This window comes from Genypterus blacodes, unplaced genomic scaffold (assembly GCF_046128005.1).
Source record: "Genypterus blacodes isolate CSIRO-AG114 ecotype Tasmania unplaced genomic scaffold, CSIRO-AGI_Gbla_v1 ptg000017l_1, whole genome shotgun sequence".
In the NCBI taxonomy this organism is placed as follows: domain Eukaryota; kingdom Metazoa; phylum Chordata; class Actinopteri; order Ophidiiformes; family Ophidiidae; genus Genypterus; species Genypterus blacodes.
The window spans coordinates 3,255,916-3,276,805 of record NW_027466831.1 but is presented as its reverse complement, the minus strand read 5'-3'; the positions used below and the strand labels follow the sequence as shown (position 1 = coordinate 3,276,805).

The 20,890-nt window shown below is 45.3% G+C and overlaps 1 protein-coding gene across 1 annotated transcript in view; it reads left to right on the top strand.

Annotated features, from left to right (window-relative positions):
- The first annotated feature begins 10,141 nt into the window (after window positions 1-10,141).
- Window positions 10,142-20,890, top strand: part of ppp1r16b (protein phosphatase 1, regulatory subunit 16B) — a 51,571-nt gene continuing 40,822 nt past the window's right edge. Inside the window, exon 1 of the mRNA XM_076141110.1 lies at window positions 10,142-10,268. The gene's annotated coding sequence lies outside the window, so the exon portion shown is untranslated. The remainder of the gene's footprint in view (window positions 10,269-20,890) is intronic.

Below are 20,890 nucleotides of genomic sequence, written 5' to 3'. Positions count from 1 at the left end.
TGTAACCTGTGTATACAAAACACACACTTGGCACTCCAGAGATGTTGAGGATGTGAAGCTGCTCCATTACACTGCAAGCGCCGCCCCCCTACACACACACACACACACACACACACACACACCGACCTCCTGAGCTTACCAGTTATCATGTATGAATCAATTTGTGTGTCAAACATCATGAGGCCTCATCCTGAGATGTGTGATGTCTCAATAACGGAGGGATTAGCCGTCGTCTGTACTGGTAGTTCCTCAGCTCTCAGACAGCTGGTCCAGTATTCTCATGGTCACTTGGTCTCTAACCAGATCAGCACAGATTAGACGAGCAACAAAGACAACAACGCTGCCTTCGCTCGCTCCCTCTGATGTCCTTTACTCACCTCAGGTCAAACCCTGCTCTCTTCCATTTTTCCAAACCTTCATCTCTGACTGTCTCTCTAACCTCTAACCCCTATGTCAGCCTCTTTCTCGGCTTTTCTGACAATTCCTCTTAAATCTTACAGCTACGCCCAGAAGGGAAAAGAGAAGTGGAGAAGGTGATGGCACGTCTTTGAGTGACCCTGAGGACGGCATGTGACAGCCAGCTCAGCCTCCTGCCCTGCTCATCCCACCTCGTGGAAAAGCAGGGCAATGTGCCTGCAGTGGAGGGGAGGGCGGGATAAGAAAATGGAGCAGCTTACAATTCTATACAGACCTGAGGAGAAAATGAGGACTGATATGTGGCCATACACTCAGTCTGAGCCACCCTCATATATAGACGATCAGACTGAGGAGCTCATTGGTGACACAAAGCCAAAGTGATGAAGGATGTCACTTTATTATGATGCATCTGATGAAGCATTTGATGCATACCACTAATGTGCAGACACTTACACTTGTGCTGCACGTTACAGGCACAGCATATCACAAATGGTGCCTTTGAAGGAGTTCCCATAATGCAGTTTGATTTCTAGTAAACAACCTCAACAGTTTTGCAGTCGCACCAGTTCAACCCGTTTTGAAAATGGAGCTACGGTTGGGAACAGATCAAGGTTAGACAGGAAAATTGCAGATTAATATGAGTGGCAAGAGACAGCATGTAATTAAATAGAAGCAGAGTAATGATCAGGAGTGATGTGGGCGTGACGCTAGTCACTAGTTACATAGATGTTAGCATTCTACTCCAGGTGGATATCTTACAGTGAAACCAAACCTGAAGCACATTACCATAACAACCAAGATAAGAGATTGAAACCAAAAACTGCAGTGTGTAAGCATGTGCAGTATGTCTCCTAATCATATCTCTCCTCATCTTTTCTACACATTTTTGGCAAGCAACTGAAAACAAATGTGATGTTTTGCATCCAAACATCATACTTCAGTGATGATCTCAGAGCTTTGAAGTCTTTTCACATTTGTTCTCATTATCAGTGGAAATGGGTTCTCTCTCTCTCTCTCTCTCTCTCTCTCTCTCTCTCTCTCTCTCTCTCTCTCTCTCTCTCTCTCCCTTCTTGTGTGAACTGAAGAAAAACAACCACGGCCTAAATACAGCAGCTGCTCACCTGAGCTGCAAGGGATTTGAAGTGTCAGTGAAAGCAACACAACACGTTCACCTGCATCACCATATGGAGCAAAAGTGGATTACACAGCAGCAGAAGTGCTTCACCTGGACTCTTACTGTTCCGACCTGAGAGGAAGCCACCGCCTGCATGAGTCTTTGAGATCATTGGACATTCAGCAGACATGCATGAGCCCATATTTGACCATTTCACCCAAAATCATAGGAATGCATGATTGAGATTAAAATCTACATAACATCAACTTCACTCTTGTAATTACATGGCATAGAGGTCAAAACCTTAAATATAACATATCAAATCATAAATTTAAAGTCCTTTTTCCTATATTATAGTGGAAAAGTGGTAAAATGACGGTGGATTCTGCATAATAATTGTAATTGCGGAACAGTAACTGGCAACACACTGTTGAGACAAACACATCAGCCATCCCCACAGGTGGAGAGAAACAGAAACAGAAACACAACACACACACACACACACACACTATTTCACGCGCGAACACACCACTTTCATCATGCAAAGAATCACAAATAGGTGAGAACAAAGCGTAGAAGTGTTTACTTACCGGGGTAAACATACCGTCGACGCCGCCGGCACGCGACGGGCTCAGTCTGGAGGACAGAGAAGGACTTTATCCCCGCGGACACACACACCGGCGAATGTTTGAGCTATGATCGAAGCACACACAGATGGCAGAGTAACGTTATGACGTTATCCCCTCACCTTAGTGACGCGCCTCTGACCCGTTGTGTGTCCCGCAAATGTGTTTCTCTCCATTAGATTTATTTTTATTATTGTGTATAATTGTTTATTGTAGTGTCTTTATTACTTCCTTTTCATCAGAATTGGCATAACCTGATTTTTTTTTAAACTTTAAGATGATACTTTGTTGAGTGTCTTTACGTGTAATCTGGTGCCTGGTGGATTAATGCCTTGCATAAGGGCATTTACACGAAGACAGAACCAGGAAAGACTCCACTCACTACCCACTGTTTACTTTGAAATGAATCTATTTACATACCACTGGGTCACTACCTGTGTTTCATTTCCTGCTTTAATAGTCCATTAGCGTCTCTGAGGATCAGCAGGGAATGAAACTGTGGCCATCCAGCTGGAAACTCAGACGTTTTAATATCTACTGTCTGTATCTGTCCGTGGAATCCACCCATTTTAGGATTTAGATATTGAACTTTGGGATTATAACATCAGAGTGAACTTATATTGAGGCTTCAACTTGGATATCTAGCTCAAGGTCATGGTTACAGAGGACAGACAGGGAGATGCTTTATTTAAAAATCCACTTGTTTGCCATTTTAGCTGAAAGTCCCGAGCTGTTGCGCAGAGAAAGAGGTCATGGCTGAGCTCTGATGGGACCTAAAGCCTCAGTGCTCAGTGCTTCGGCTGGAAAAACAGTTTGAGGCCCAGTGTGGTGAGAGAGCAAAGGGGAATATCAGCCACGTCAAAGCACAACATGTAATAAGTGAGGGATGTCATCATAATGATATGATCAAAGGGAGGCGTATGATCTCGCTGAGGGATATCGCATATACATATTGTGCACATATCACTGTAATAGGACAATGCATTCTGTCCTATTTAGTCGTCTCTGTCTTCTCATAGCCCTCATATGACTCAATGGAAACATGTAAGCCACTTTGCTGTATAAACACAGTAATGCAGCTCAGGCAGTTTATATGTCATCATGTCGTTCCTGACACGTACTGTAAAGCCGACGTGACTCATTCAGTCCGGCCCTGCTGCGGCTCTCTGAGGTGGGAAGATCATTCCTCCTGGACAGATAAATTCTCTGTGGCATCCTGTTTTTGTTTTCATTGTCCTCTCAGCTTTCTTGCAGACCGTCTGGCTCATTCCAGAGAGAGAGAGAGAGAGAGAGAGAGAGAGAGAGAGAGAGAGATGAAAAAGGAAAACATGCCGCTCGGCTCCCTTCCTGTCATTGTTACGTCCCAGAGACCTCCATGGGGCCCGGGCTAAGCTTGCTCCCCCTTCAGTGGGCCCGCTGGCTGCTCAGCGTTTCCATGGAGACCGAGAATATGCATGCAGATGATTGGATCCCCTGCTGGAAAGCATGCATAGAGACAATACAGCTCAACCTGAAATTCATATTCAGTTTAATATGGATCCAGCTCGCACGTTCCCTCTAGTGGGTAATTGAGTTGTGGAAAAAGGGGGCAGTGAGGCTCTGACTGCCCTGAGAGGAATGTGCTCAGAGCTTGATTTGTTTTTATGGATGCACATATGAGAGAGAGTGTGTACTTATGGTACCAGTATAAAAGGTTGAAAACATTCTCTGATCGTCTAAGTTTACCATACCAACTTGTTGCCTTCTTTATTGCTCTTGACATCAACATTTTGTCTCCCTTCTCATCGTCTGTGTGTGCCATACGTTTGCTCCGGTTAGATCAAATCATTGCTTGTAAAGTAAAGTTATCTAAAATCATGCATTTGCTCAGGCTTTATGTAGCCATACATTGTGACGTGTGCATTAAGCTGGATTGCTGAATTCCTTACAGACCTCAGCTGTTTTAAAGCACCTGGGGAAAAAGGCCGTGACTCTGCTGCCTTGCTCATTCTGCCCTACGTCATTGCAGCATGTGAAACCTGCTCTGCTCACGTGCTCCCATGGATTTTCCTTTGAGGTTGTTGCAAAAGCTGCTGTTCCCTGTAAAAATTCTGAGTGAAAGATAATTTTCTCTCATTCCAGGAATAGTTCTCCACAGTGTAATACGTCTTGCTGCAGTTGCACATGTGACTATAGGATGAGGTCAAAGTGCCTCCTTTCCTGATGAAGTTAACATCTTGTGACCTCAGAAGTGGACTTATCACAATCATCCACAATTATCTGATAGAGAACATCATATGTCTCCCGTCAAAGTGTTCCATACGCTTTATTTTCATTTACATTATGAATACATTTGTTCCACTGTTAGTTTACATGAAAGGTTTAAACAAGAGGGGAGGCGATTACATAAATTCACGGACAATGGATGCCCTTCATGCACAGCTAAGATCTCTCGCTATTTCTAACCACCTCTGTGTTTACTCATAGCAATATCCTGCTTTGGGATTAACCCTGATTTGAATGGGGCAGAAACACATCAGCGGTGAGATGTGAACCCAGCAGAACGAGTTGTAACCATGTTTGAAGAAAGGAAGGAAAGAAAGAAAGAAAGAAAGAAAGAAAGAAAGAAAGAAAGATACCACCAGCTGTATCCTTCATTTTCTTAAATTCCATCCATGCATTAACACATGATTCATGCTCAACATAGCATAAGTGACTTACAAGTGTGGAGGAGTGAGAGAAGCATTAAATGATCTTAAGCTACACTTTCTTCAATAAATCAAAACAGAATTGCAACTTAGTTTAATCAGGTCATCCTTCTGCTAGGCTTTTAAAAGCATCATTGTTTATCTTCCATTGAAAGTACAGATTGATGTGACAAGTCTAAACTGGAACACTGATCAATGATGTAACTCAGGTTCCAGTTCTCTTGTGATTTGACATTTTTCACATGACTATGATGAATGTATATCAGTGGCTGCATATAGCACAAGAAAATGCTCTCATACTCTAACTAACACATTTATACAAACCCCCAGTATATAATTAAGACATGATAACTGCTGGAGCCTTGAGACATCACAGACATTTGTAGAAAAAATCTCTGTTCTGTTTCTTCTGTTGTTTGTTTTTCTGTATTTTGACCTCCAGCCTGCAAAATTCAGTTCACCTCCATTGTATCAGGAAGGCAACAGAATGTTCCAAATCTGTGCAAACTGACCCAGAAATGATGGAATGGAAATAATGGATTGCTTGAATTTCTTAGTTCATGCATTCAGTCCACACCCTTGCTGCATAACATCTCTGTCTTAATGCTTTAACATACTTCCCCTTGTGTACTTCTCTTTCCCTACGTGGCCTTGTGTGAATGTCACACGTAGGATTCAGGAAAAAACATTCTGCATAGCACACTGACTTTCACCTTGATTCACGTCATCAGTGTCCTTTGTGTACTATTTTCTGCTTCACATTCAGCGTGTAGCAGTGCAGAGCAAATCCTCTCTACTTTGATGGTTGTGTCCCAGTTGTTGCTGGGGCAAGTATAAACTGTATCAGAGGGGGCTATTCCCTCCTTTTTCCAGGTACTGCAGTGGAATACTTCCCCAGCGCCCCACTGTGGTGTAATGATGGTACTGCAGAATTAATGGCACATACATATTACATTACATTACATTACGATCATTTGGCAGACGCTTTTATCCAAAGCGACTTACATTACATCATATTACCACCCTTCGCAGAGGGGGGAGCAATTGAGGGTTCGGTGCCTTGCTCAGGGGCACCTCGGCAGGGACTCGAACCGGCATCCCTCCGGTTCTTAAGCGGAAGCTCTACCCACTCGACTACTGCCTCCCAGACATATCATGGAAAAATGAGGAACAAAACATCTGTCAGGACATAAAGATGAGCAGTAAGGATATGCAACAACATAAAAGTAGTACCAACCGTCACCAGCGTGGTTTAATATGCTTCTCGTTTTCAAACGTGTTAGGCGTAATTCTCTAATTTAACCACCAGAGGGCGCGCTTATATTTCACTTCAAGAAGCAGTTGTTTTGTTTGCAACACTGCAGAGGACAATTAGAGGTAGAGTGCATCTTTATTAGACATGGTTATTAGCCTTTTATGGTCCTCTCAGGCGTTTTGGAACAAACTGCAGATGCTTACACCCCTGAAGTACTAACAATGATTGAGCCGAATGTAATCAACTGCCTTGCTTTAGGGAACTTAGGATGGTAAGTGCACCTTTTTTAAATCACACCAGTCATCCCTGGTTTTAGATGAATACAGGTAATTGAGATTCCTTGAAAAGATGTTGGTTTGACTTCGTTGCCTCTCTGTCTGTGTTCTTCACCTTAGACCTCAGTAGCAACCTCCCCCCCCCCCCCCCACGCCGCTGAACGTGACCACACAAAACCTCCAGCAGCGAGAGAATTACCCCTCTGCTGTTATTGCTGGTGTGTGATTAAACATTTCCAAAGCCGCTGTGTCATTTTGTGCACACACTGAAAAACACGGACAGAGCTATAAATAGAGCCTTGGTCATAGTCTGGTCATGGATTTGCAGTTTAGGCTTTTACAGTTACGGGAACACTGTACACAGAGTGCAACAAAACAATGTTAAAACAAAGAGCATTGGGGAAATTGTTGTTATTGCAGCCAAACTAACGGTAATGGGACTATGGATAGGATTGCCAGTGAGGAGTCACAGTGTAATCTGGTTTACTGAGAGAATGTGCAGGCTTTCAGAGCTGCATTATTGTTCCTCTCTGCGTGATGAGTGTGTGGTAATCACAGGCTACTATGACAGAAAACAGAGTAGCACAATAATGTGTTTGCTTGACTGACTGAGGGGGTCTGAAGTCAGAAAATTGCATTTAGTGAATCTGCACCACAACAACTCATTTCAGGGCAATAGAGCGAAGAATACAATTGTGAAGATGGGAAAAATGATTTTGCAAACCAATTATACTGCAATGAAAAACTTTTGGGGTTTCTACATAAAGAAATTAAATGAACCTCTTCAAACCAAACGTGTGTGTGTGTGTGTGTTGCTTCTTCCTATAGGTGGCTCCATTTCATACTGCTTCATTTCATCTTAGACACAAGCAATATCCAAATCATTTACTGCTACTTCTCCCACCAAATATACTTTTTATTTGTGAATTGGTTTTCCTTGAGCCACAATCACAACACTTTATTGTTTCTCGGAAGAATTGCTTACTCAGCTGTATTTCCTCCAGATAATCAACTCCCTTGGATTTTACACAGCAATAATATCTTATGGGTTTCAGCGCTTTTAATTTTTCCCCAGGCTTCAAAAAAGCAATTCATCAAAATTAAACTTGGAAATGCATTTAACTTATCAAACAACGATATTCTCACAGCCATTTGACTACAGGAAGCATCTGAACATGAGGGGGTGATAAGATACTTCCATCATCTTTGTCATTGTTCCCTCTGTATTCTCTAGTTTCTGCTGTCACATTTTATTCAAATCTGTGCAACCCTGAAAAATTATTCTTCCTCCCGTCACTCATGGTTTCTTAGTGGCACTTCAGCTTCAGACACAATTTCCATTTTCTATTCCTTGAGTCTTATTTGCCAGTTGAATCGCCTTAGAAACAACACCAAAGTGTCATTTGCAACTGTCTCATTTGCATCTGAATGACTCATTTGTATGTGCACAGTAAAGTAAATTCTCTTTAGTATCTGCAAACATTTCACCAACCATGCCAAACTAATTGGTGTCTCTTTAATTTCACCTTGACAACTAACAGCAGAGTATCTAATGTAAAACAACAAAAGGCCATGTTGGAGCAGTAGTAGAACCTGTGTAGAATCAACAAGACAGGAGTGCAAAAAGACAGACAGGTAAGAGAGACAGGCAGAGAGACAGGCAGACAGGAAATAGAGAACCTGTACAATTCCTGCAAAACAAAAAGACTTCACCTCACACCAGGCTTAGATCTCTGTTCACAGTCACAAAATATGTCGTACACTCCAAAATCAATGAATCATGGGGCAAAATCCAAAAACTGCAGATAGAGTGCAAACCTCTCTGATACTTCCTGCATCCTTCAGCAACAATCCTTGCTGTTCCCCGCTGGAGGAGGAAGGTCAATATTAAAAACTGCATCGCCCTAATAAAAGAGCCCTCTGCACATGCTTAAAGTATATAGGGACAAATAGCTTTCTGATTGATACTCAGTTAATAGCAATAAAACATTTATAGTGGATGATAATAAGAGGACGCTCTATTGTCGATGACATGCTAATATCTTAATGGAGAGATTTGACAGTATGGACTAATAGCTGGAAGCATTTAATTGGCACTAATTCAGTCTTCAGTAGGGAGAGATCAAGAGGGAAGAGAGGGACAGAGATGGATCCATAAAGGGGAGGGTGGATCAATGCAGAGCAGAGAGGCATTCTGTACAACAGGCGCATAACACACATTTAATAGCACTACACCAAGTCAGACTGTCTTCTTTCCCCTTCAGGACTCGAGGCTGCAGCATCAGATAGTTACTGTCTGTGTGTTTGTCTCATTAGTCACGATGACGACGGGTCTTTGTTTGAGTGTCGGCCCGCTTAATTAAACGGTAAAGCAGATGATGGAAGGGTTCTGACTTGAAACACACACTTTCTAACCCACTTGAAACATCAGTGCCTAATGATCAAATTAATCATTTTCGAACCCATTCCAGGCAGAATATCTATCCCCCTCTTGGATTAGCACTCTAAGTGAAATGGCTCCAGAATGAACTTAAACTAAATCGCTTCTTCACTCCGAACCATAACTTTTGTGCTTTAGTTGCGATGTTCTTCCTAACATGGTACACCCCCCCCCCCCCCCCCCCGCCTCTCTCTCTCCTGTTCTAAGGGAGAATGGAGGAAAAGCAGCTAAAGTGCAAATCCATGAAATATGTAAAGAGCACAATCTGAAGCCTGAAAATGAAGATTGGAGTGTGGAGGGTGTGTATGAGCCAGCATGTTACTCTTACTGTTGACCCAGATTCTCAGGTCACCTTGAGTGCTTCAACATCATATAAGCGCATCATGATAACCATCAAAGGTGCCTCACAATTAAATGTCCCTCTTGTGTGTGTGTCCCTTTTATATTTGGAGATAATTGTGTTTCGGGCCCACAAGTTCAACAGATTCATTAATAAATCATTAGGATTACTTTTTCCCCCCTCTCCCATCGAGCTCATTATCAGTACTGCAGATTTGTAACCTTGTCTCTGCTCGGTCACGTTCCACCAGCTTGATGACATCGTCACGTGGAAATGATGTTTGCCTCGGCCGGAGCGCCCGGAGCGTCGCCAACACTTTGAAGCTCTTTAATGAAACACGTGGCCGGGAAGCGAATTCTCTCCCTGTCCCTGAGGAAACCCTGCAGCCCTATTACTCTCTGCCTGCTCCTGGTCACTTACTCCAAGCTGTTTTGTCTCACATGACTCAGATGCAGCTGTGAGGATGCATCATCAACAACCAAAATAAACAGGTAAATAAATAAATTGAAGGGAATTCACAGAGACGATTGTACTTTATGTGTGTTATTCATACTTGCATTTGTTTTGTTTGAATCACCGTTGACTATAAGCACAGTTAAGGTAATAAATAATGTTTTCCTAAATATGATGGTCAAGATTGAAATCATCATGAATTCATAGTGATGGGTACGGACCGAGGAAATGCAATTGTAAGTTGATTTACTCAAACAAAGATCTGCAACGACCACAAACCCAACAAGCTGATAGAAACGCATGCAGGTTCACAGGATGGCAGCTTGGTTCAGGAACCAGAACTTTTTATGTATGGAAAAGCAGTTGGAGGGCCTCCTGGCGGGCATAGGGCCCCACTTTGGGCACCACTGCCCTGAAGTATGTCTGCATCTTCTGCTGGAGTCTCCTCCTCCTCCTCCTTCCTCTCTATGTCTCTCTACCCCTCTCTCTCTCTCTCTCTCCAGCCCCGCCCTCAAGGAGTGACTCGGTGTAGGACAGGAGACTCCGCACACACACACACACAGAGTCAAACACACACACTGGCATTACAAACGGGACAAGTTTGCGCCTCCAGGATAGCAGTTTGTACCATGTGAACGGACCGGACTTTTCACGGACTGAGGTGAGTGCCCGAAGGTTGCCAGTTGTTGCGAAGGTTGCCAGTTGTGGCGGGGAGCTGAACGTACACGCGGCGCGGGTTTCCAGTGAACTAAAACGGGGGTAAAGCAGGGGATTTCTCACGCAGGCATGTCCGACTCCTCTTCTTCTTCTTTCGGCACTTTCAGCTTCGTCACTTAACCGCGTCCGAATAGCTGCAAGTCGATCGTGAAACCGGAGTTGTGATCCGGGGGGATCGGGGGGTCGCACATCCTGCCGGGATGTCGCCGTTTCACATGGTTCTCCTCGAACCGCTACCGGAGCTCAGCTAGAGGCGGACGGAGAGAGACCGCTGCCGGCACAACTGCTCTCATTTACTACTCTGTTCAAATACTCGAGTACAAGCAAAAGTACTGCTCTGGAAATGTGTTTGGACTGAAGGCGCGGAAATGTTAGCAACAAACCAGGAATTAACACTTTGAATGTTGACTGTAACAAGTGGTACACCGAGATAGTTATTAGCTACGTTTAGCTACATTCCTGTAAAGTCAGTCAAAGCTGAGTCAGGACTTAATATATGGGAATTAATATACATGTTTTAGGGTTTCAACTGCACCACTGACGCGTTATTGTGTGCAAACGCGTTCATTTAAACAGTTTACTGAAGTATCTAAAGTAAGCCTCTTGCAGAATGATGTGTTAAAGTGTTTTCCGATTTTCATGTTGCCAGGTCAGGTGAAAACTAGATTATAGATATTGCGTTTAGGGCAGCGGTTCTTAAACTGTAGTGTGTGTACTATTAATGGTACTTAAAATCTCCCCCCCATTCTTCTGAACACAGCCAGATTAGGTGAAATCTATTGGAAACTGTCTTGTTGCAAATTCTTCATAGATAACATTGTTATCATCACCTAGGTCAAAGTTCAGAATCAATGTATACACATGATTTACTCAGTGGCTTGTAGGTGGGGTGGTACTTGATTTGAGACCCCCTGTTGTCTGGCTTTAAGTACAGATTAGTATTATCATCATTGTTTTTGTGAGCACATATTGGATGTTAGACTGTTGTCACGGCTGCAGTTTGAACCCCATTGTAAACCACATAGTACACCTTATACCTATACCATTGTTGTATTACTACTTTTAATGTTGTGTGTACTTCCACCAGCACTGTTGAACATGTATTTAGACAAGAGCACATTAAATATCTATGAGACCTTAGTGCTGTTTGGGGCTCAGCTCAGTGTCATTTAGAGGCTGCGTCTCTCTGAGGCACTGCTTTGGCTCCTGTCCCATAATGCACTGTGTCATAGTGCAGCGATCTCAAAGCCCACACACACACACACACACACACACACACACACACACAAACACACACACACACACATTGGCTGTGTTTGTCTCTTACTGTTAGGTGGTTGGTATTCCTTTTTGACTGTGTTGGCCTTTAAATGTTTGATGTTAGGAGACACTCTTAGCACTTTTTCTCCTGCTGTGTCCCTGCACAGCTCATCGTAGACACTTTCACTCACACACACACACACACACACACACACACATACAGTGTATATATGCCGCTACAATCACTTACCTACCATACCTGGAAACTGTCCCCTATCTCTCTCTCTCTCACACACACACACACACACACACACACACACACAGACAGATACTTTGGAGCCTATCTGGTCTTTAGCTGGTGGTTCCAGTCCAGCAGCAGGGACTTGGACGCTGCTGGCAGAGACACGCAATACAGATATCAGATTTCAATCTCTCGCAGCCAGAGATTTGATCAGCAAATGTAAATGCTTGCTCTTATCATGAATGGGACAACTGTGACATCATTCATGGTGATGTCATCCATTCATTCTCTTCATCTCCCACTACTGTAATTTGCATCGTTTGTTTTTTGCAAGTAAAACATAAAAGTAACTTTGTTTCTGCCAAGTTTGGAGGCGATTGGAGGAATGGTGCTCTGATGACGCAACTCTGATGAACAAACATGCACACACGCGCTCTCCAATATTAGTAGTATATATAAGAAAGATAAGATCACTAATATAAACGGGGTCTTTGTTTCGGTCTTGGCCTGGGGTGTGTTTATGTTGTAGTTCCTGCTGCAATGGAAGCAAAGTGGATGTTGTTGTTCGCTGCATATCAAATATCACAATGTCACCTTTTCCTCATACGGTTAACGCATAAATCACACCCATAAACACATATATGCGCTCACACACACACACACACACACACACACACACACACACACACATAGTGCAACAACCAATTACTGTGCTGTTTAGATGGTAAACGTGAAACTATGTTGGGTGTAATGGCAAAAGTGGATGCTATGTGTGTGTGTGTTTGGTGTGTGTGTGTTCGGTTTGTGTGATTTCTGAGGGGCACCGCTGCTCTCTGTCAGTACTCCCACCTCACTGCTGAGCTGCCTCCACCATCTCTCCCCTGTACTCGTGTCGCCTAACTGATGTTTAATTATTCCGACACAGCGATCTTGGCTGTTGCTCATAAAATATTGAAGCAGTTGTGGCCCGGGGGGGGGGGGGGGAGACATAAGCATCCCATTATCCTTAAATTGGACTTGATTCCTGGACGTTATCCGCCTGTCACTGACATCGAAGCAAGCGCGCCTCGAGGAAGCGCGCTTTGAGCCAACGCGCCGACTTAACATCGACAAGAAATGAAGCCAGATCTTGGGTCTTGTGATCACAGCTTCTGACCGAGGCGCTGCCTGCTAAAGCTGCGGCCTTCGCTTATGAGACTGGCAACTATTAAGCCTATTCGGAGCCCTCTCTGGTAAATTTCGCCTCCCTTCCCTTGATGCACACTGAGTGAAAACGCGGGAGCGGAGCGTTCTCAGAAAGGAACAGAGCGTGTTGTTTGTTTCTGTTCCAGCCCTGGCGTGTAGCTTGTCACACTTTCCTTTACAGAGCGCTGGCAAGCAGACACACCAATCAGAATCAGTGAATCGACCTGCACAGGATGTGCGATCACACGGTTTGTGGCTTGCACTCTGTGTTCAGGAAGGCGTCTCACCGAAGGGGCCATTGTAAAGGTTTTTTCCTCACATTGTTGTGAAAAGCACAGTGATCTTCTCCAGCCAAGTATGAGTATGAACACAGCACATGGTAACACACACGTGGGACCTTTAGGTTTTTACAGCGAACGCGTGCAGGTTTCTGTACACCGCATCCGTGTTATAATGGTTAGAGCACATCTCTTTTAGCGAATTTATAATCCAGCTGGCCAGTTGTGTTTATACCTGCAAATTCTATGTGTGTCCTGAAACAGTCGAGCTCTTATTCTGCTCCCATGATGTGTAAGAGGCTTCTTAGATTGGACGAACACAGCTGTTGAGCTTCAAAGGCAAAATTATGCTTACATTGAAAGTGCTGCTGAAACAGTCGCTGTATGCTGTGTGTGTGTGCACGCTGTGTGCTCTGTGTGTGTGTGTGTGTGCTCTGTGTTCTGTGTGTGTGCCCACGCTGTGTGTCTCTGAATTCTCTGTCTGCTGTTAGAGAAGGACCCTTTAATGTCTGGTTTGCTCTGTGTTCCTTGTGTGTCTGCGCTCTACCCCCATTGATTTTAAAATGGGCCGCACACTGCTGTGCTTGGTGGTGCCTGGTCGTACCAGTGCTGCAGTTGAAATCTGTGTGTATGTGTGTGTGTGTGTGTGTGTGTGTGTGTTTTCTTGCTGATGTTTCCTCTACATTTGCCCCTCGGTGTATGCAGGTGTATGAGCACAGATGTTGTCCAAGTGACATTCTTTTCGGTGTCATTATGGCTCGCTGTGCTAGATTGCCCTCGTTACAAAGACACACATACACAGGCACACAAACACACACACATGCACGTGCTCACTGACTCATTCACCTGGATGCATTCTCAGCTTGTGGGAAGTTCTACTTTGTAACTTCATCTAAAATTAACTTGTTTTCCTGAGGCAGCCAAATCTCGAGCGTCGTCCTCCTTTAAACTCTGCGTCCAGTGAAATGCTGAGCGAGCAGCATTCCCTACTGTCCGTCTGTCTATCCGTCTTCTGACTTCCAGAAGCTAAATGTTTTAAGTGTATTAGTGTTGAGACAAGATGCTGATGATCCTTTGCTGATGTCTTCACAGCCCCAGCAGCAGCATCCATCATTACATTACAAATATCAAGACCCGACGTTGCTTCCATTACGATTAAACAAAGACCTAACGTTACAGACCAGCTTACTTTACTTACTAGTGGAGTAGAACTGGGGCCAATTCACAGATTTTTTCGTTTTAGACCCAAGTGGCCCTTTTTCGTGGGGCTCCGTCTTGTCACAGCCCGTCAACCCTGGCTCCAATTCCCTTCACCTTTGTTGTGCAGGCCGTGCCCGTGCATCTTCCCCGGGGAGGCTGCAGCCGCCAAGTCCACTTTTCATCCTTCATCATCGGAGAGAAAGAGAAATCCTATTCCAAGTGTCTCTCGGCAGCACCGGCGGCACAAAACTATGCCGATGTTTAGATTCTCCGTCCAGCCAGGGATGTTTCTCTAACACTCTAACCTGGCCATTAAGTGGAAATGAAACATAATAACATCAAATTACAGGGAGTGAATTAATGATGCATCTAATTAAAGCTTAAAAAGGGGAGATTAATTTTCTGATTCATGATAAGATGTAGCATATTTTCAGCAGCGTGTTCACAGACTAACACGTTGGCTCTCATCCTTCCGGCGCCTTTTCCATGAAGCGAAGAGGCAGATCTGCTTTAAAAAAAAAGTCAAATGAGAGATGTACTCTGGCGTGCCGGCGTTAGCGGGACAACGCTGCCTCGCCGCATTCGTCTCGGGGTAGAGTTGGATTAGAAGTGACACGTAGTGCAGTCTGAGCTTTGTTTACTCTGGCCTGGTTTTAGCTGGGGACTCGAACCCTCATTAGGCAGCGAAATTTCTCAACTTCGGGCCGGAGCTTCAGCTCGGGGGGGAGATGAAGGATGATGAGACAGAGAGACGGGGCGAGATGTAGCAGGAGAAGGACAGGACGTGCTGTAGTCAAACCCATTATTTTGAATAAACGGACAGATTGGTCCAAAATAAGCAGAAGTCGCTCGCTCCAGTTCGCAGCGTTGAGCAGATGGGCCGCAAACCCCACCCAGAGCCTGCAGGCCCCTTAACACAGGGCTGCTTCTCCCTGCTGCTTGTGTGGTGTAATGCAACAAGAAAATAGGGAACCCAAACTCATCGATAGCAAAATTGAGTTGGGATAAGAGGATCAGGATGTTTATGACGTTCCGCTGATGTGATGGTAAGTAAGTCGCTCATGTTGTGCTGGCGAAATGGAAGCTGCGCGTAAAACGAAAATAGCAGCCATCACACATTACTAAGGACGATGAGCTTAGCAAGGAAGTTTAATGGAAACTGCTGCTCCCGAGGTTGTACTGTTGGAGAGAAAAGGTGCATTATGTTCTTTACATTTTGGCTAATGGTCTTCAAGAGGGCGCGACACACAGAGGACTGACTGCTCCAGATGAGGGGCCTTTAATCTCTTTCACACACTGCGTCGCTCCGCTAAGCCGTCCCGTCCTTGTAACATCGCGGTCCCCGCTCGGGAACGCGGCCAAACCCTTGACGATCTGTGGTGTGTCATCACCATAAATCGAGCGTGTAGGCGACTGGAGTTTGAGTTGGCTACGTTGAGCGTATAGTCATTTCGCAGCTCGTCCGTTACGTTGATACAGTGCTTGGATGCTGCCTTCACTCCGGCGTTCCTGCTTTATATCAACAGGGTATGAAAATCCCGGAGAAGTCACGGATAAACAAAGATTTGAGATGTTTGAGAGATCTATTTAGGCCTGTAATCAGATGAGACTGGAGATAGGAGGCCCAGGCCTGTCCCCGGTGTCTATGGGTGTCACCATAGTAACGTAGTCTCCGGTCATCCGTAGGTCATGCGTTCCCGGCAATAGGCCTCCGGAAGAGATGAAAGAGATTCTGGGCAAAAGCATTTTGCATGCTTTACCCGCTGCTGTTGTTCCTCATTAGTGGCGTTCTTGAGGGTTTCTGATAATCTTAATAGGTCACTAACGCACTGAGCGGTCCTTGTGGGGAGAGGGAAGGAGAAGGGGAGCTTTAGAATCACCAACTGATTGCGACACGTGAGGGGATTGCCCTAGAAAAGTATCATTTCTGGCCATCTGGGCTCGGTCTGACTCGTACTGGTAACCGTCGACCATTTTCTGATAAAATGTAATCTGCCCGAGTTAATAACACTGAAGCGACCTGGAGCACCGGGTGAGGAATGTTTGCTTTGAGTTCGTCAGACGATGAGGTACGCGCGGTGCTTACAGTAAAGGGGCTTAATCATTGTTCGGGCTGTTTGCAGGGCCGCTGTTTGTCACCGCTCAGTGTAAATAAGCTTACGGGCGCTACAGAAAGTGCTCTAAGTCTTTTATTTACACCCTGTTTGTGGGTAATCTGGGCTTTAGCCTCCCTCTGACCTGTTACTTTGTGCGCACTGTGGTGCCCTCACGCACGTGGATGGATCTGTACCTCACACAGGCTTTAGATAGTACAGTTTGTTGTCTTTAATTAGAAATATAAAGTGCTAAAAACATTTGTTCCTCGCTCGATGATATCGCTCTCTCGTGTAATTAACCGATTATCAAAATGTTTCTTTTGATTAAGAATCCATTGGGGAATATGCGTTACGACGGCGTAACTGATTGCAATTAAACAAATGACAGTAGTTGATGATGAAAATAAGCAGCTACAGTTGAAACGGCTCGTCCATGATGGTAACTTTTAATCAGCCCGACCTCGCTCACCCTTTCGGGGCCTTTAATCACTGATAGGTGCGTCTGCCTTGGTGTCTGCAGGTAGATGTTTGTTCTGTACTTGCAGGTGTTTGTCGGAGCGTCACATTAAAGCAGCAGTCTGGAAGATTGTGGAGTGGAATTAGGAGGAGTGAAGTGAAAAGTTGGAATTGCAATCCTGCTGTGATTTTTGGGACTTTCGCATTCATCTCTAACCTACCACTTGGAGGGGGCTGTGCAGTTTGGGGATCTGGCTCTGGCTAAATGCTGGATTTGTGACGTCACAATGCTGGGACTGTTGGCCCTGGTGACCCCGCCGTGTCAGGCAGGACGAAGCACAACTGTGAATTAGGTTACCCGGAATTCTAATGTGCACTTTGCGTGACTGCAGTGCCAGCAGTGCTGTGCAGAGCTGATAAATGTCGGTGACTAACACGTTGGTCAGTGATCCCTTCTGGATAAATGCAGGCTGAGACGCAGACTGTAGATTTACTGCAACACAGGCGCCCAGATTATTTACCAGCATTTCGTCTTGAAGCAAATAGAACTCCGACCGTTAGAGCGTCTCGGTTCAGTTCAGTCGGCCCGGCGTGCCCGATCGCCATCCTATCCTCTGCCTTACCGCCGCCCCGGTTCGTCGCAACGACAGGGGAGACGACGACCCAGAATCAAGTTGACCTGAGCGCTTTAAATCAAGGCTCCGCTGCAGGAAATAAATCCTCTCCCCACCAGCACAGCCACCGCCAACTAGGACAAGTAATCCAGACAGAATAAAAACGTCCTCTTACAGGACGCCAGGGGAGGGGCGGAGGGAGGGAGGGCGGGCGGGAGGGAGACACACGACGGGGTTGGTGGCAAAATGGAGAGAAGCAAAGAGTAGAGAGAGAAAGGGCGCGGGGAGGTTGGTAAGGAGCGATGGAGAACCGGTGAACTCTGCTTTTATTGCTCTACAAGTTTTCTCATCAGGGAGTGAGTGAAGAATAGTGACCTGAAGAGACGACACACACTCACACACTCATCACAGCTTCTCATTACATCACCACCAGCAAATCTCGGGTGCGTTATGACGGAGCATTCGCTGTGTGTTTGCAAAGATACTGTAACCAAGAAGCCACCTGTTGCTTCATTTAACTCAAAACACATATTAAGGCATCTTCTTCTTCTTCTTATGATCCAGCAGAGTGTGTGTGGGTGTGTGCCATTGTGTGTGAGGGAGCTTCACGGCCCACTGAAGCCTGTTCGGTTACTGTTTATCTGTTTACGCGCCGCAGCAGCTGCTCTTCTGCTTTTCTCTCCAATCCTTCGCTCTCCTCTCGCTCCGTCGGAACGCTGCTCCTTCTGTTCTGTCTCTCTCTTTCTCACATTCTTTTTTGTTGTGAGGAAGAGGAAACCACCGACACGGCTGAGGAGGCACAGTCAGACTCTCAGGCCTCATCAGTCAGGAACGTTTACATGCACTCAACACGTGGACTACGGCAAAAAACGCAATCGAGCCGCATACACACAAGGAATCAACAGGGGTCTGAGTATCAATCATGCGTTGCCTAGCCCATTGATAAAAGAGCACACACACACACACACACACACACAAACACACACACACACACACACAGAGGCAGCATACCCCCATTAAGACTTTTACACGCCTGAATAAATGTATTTTCAATCACATAACCTACGTCGATTTGTCGCCTCATAGTATAATTAAAGTCTTCCTGATCGTTGTCCATGATATTGATCCAATCACAGCTTTGTGTAGTCGCTCTTTACAACTCTGTGTGTGTCTGTGTGTGTGTATGTGTGTGTGTGTGTAGCCGCATGCGTAAACCAAAGTGCTGATTGAGTGCGAGGCCACATGATTAAAGCGATGAATGGTGTGAGTGATCTCAATGGATCTACAGATAGAGTTGTCGTAAAATCAGTTCTTTTGTCATTTTGCACACTTTGTATGCAAAATGTGGGAGTCAAAAGAGGAATTCTAGATTCGGGAGGCGGACGCACGATATCAAAAAGACAGGAGATGAAAGAAGCAGAGCACTGAAGGAATAAAAATACAGTTAAACCACTGAGGGAGCTGTGCAGCGCTGCCGCAGGCTCAATTGAGGGTTGTAGTACTACTGCAGTGGCTTCCACTGTCATTAAGCTTCAGTTTGTATGTGTGTATGGGTGTGGGTGTGGGTGTGTGTGCTCCAAATCCCTCCAAACAGCCCTGCGTGGAGTCAGTTTGACTTTAGCCAGTGTAGTTTGACTTGACACGGGGTCACGTTTGGGCTAATGGCCTGGTTTGTCAGAGAGGTCGCGGGAGGTCAAATCCCAGCGTAACACTGAAAACCAACTGCTTCCTGTTTTAACGATGATGTCGCTCAGCCTCCACAGTGATCACCAGTGTGTGGTGAAGAGGATTTTTGCAGTTTAAACTAGACTCAGTCATCAGATATGCTTAAAGGTCATAGCCAATGTTCCTGGGTCCCCAAAAACCACTACTTACCGATTTCGTCAGGCTCGATGTTAAAGTCGCTCAGAACTGCTCAGAATGAGATTGGGCAGCTAGATTGCGTAATAAACATCCAATTGTTTTCCACTCTTTTGTCTCTGCACGCAATCATCTTTGGGCATTGTAGTCGTGCGTGGCAAGGGATGCAAAACATGACCAGAGGCTGAACCAGAGGCTTCACACAGTCACACTCATCTGAAACAGCTAAAAGGCTCAAAATCAGGGACGCAGTGTTGAATGATGCTCAGTGTTGGTGGGTTGGAGTGTAGCTGATTGGATTCAGAGGGTCTGTTAAAGCGGCTTAGCCCACCTTTAGTGTCAGTGGGTGATTGGATGAATTAGAAGGACCTGGAGACATAAGCAGTGGCCTGGATTACTGGAAGGGAGGGGGATGGATGGGGGTTCAGGGGGGGATTGGGGACCAGGGGGGGATTGGGGACCCACCAGCTTGTCGCCTATTCAGCTGAGATCACAGATTCACAAGCAGGCATGCGTGCACGTCACACACACACACACGTGTACCCCTGACATAATGAGGCTCGCATGGATACACTCATGTAGATAAATGGCAACGCAGATGGATACACAAACACACACAAACAAGCACACACCGTGACACTGGACCATTGTGTGTGTGACACTGCCGCCACTGTCTCTCCGTACGGACCGTCCTGACACAGCACACGCCTCCTCGCTGCTAAATGTCATGCGCCGTTACAGACATTATTACTAGTGTAAAGTGTGTGTGTGTGTGTGTGTGTGTGTGTGTCTGGAATCTAGTGTGAATGCTGTGATTTATGTGTGTGTCCAGGGATTTCTTTCTTTGCATTTTAATTAGGAATTAACAGACTTTCTTCCCTTTTGTCTTCTTATTATAGCACAAAGTAACTTAACAACTAAATGAATAAATAAACTTTTTAAACAGTGAACAAACTAATCATATTTCCCTTTATTTCCCCTAATGCGTCTTTGTCCATCCATCGGTCTGTCTGTCCGTCCGTCCGTCCATTTGTTTGTCTCCTCATCTGCTCGTGCCAGGCAGAAGCTGATAACAGTGTTTGCTTGTCTCCTCGTAACGGCACAGAATGCATTTGTTTGGAAGAGAGAGGACAGTGAATGCACCACAGGATCCACCAGCGGGACACAGAACAGAAACGCTTTATTTACCACAGCAGTGCGCACACACACACACACACACACGCACACACACACACACACACACACACACACACACACACACACACACACACACACACACTCTCTCTCTCATGCTGATACACTCACATTCATGCTCCGTATCCATATATGCAGAGACGTTACGGCCGCTCCTGCGCACATGCTGCATACAGAGAGAC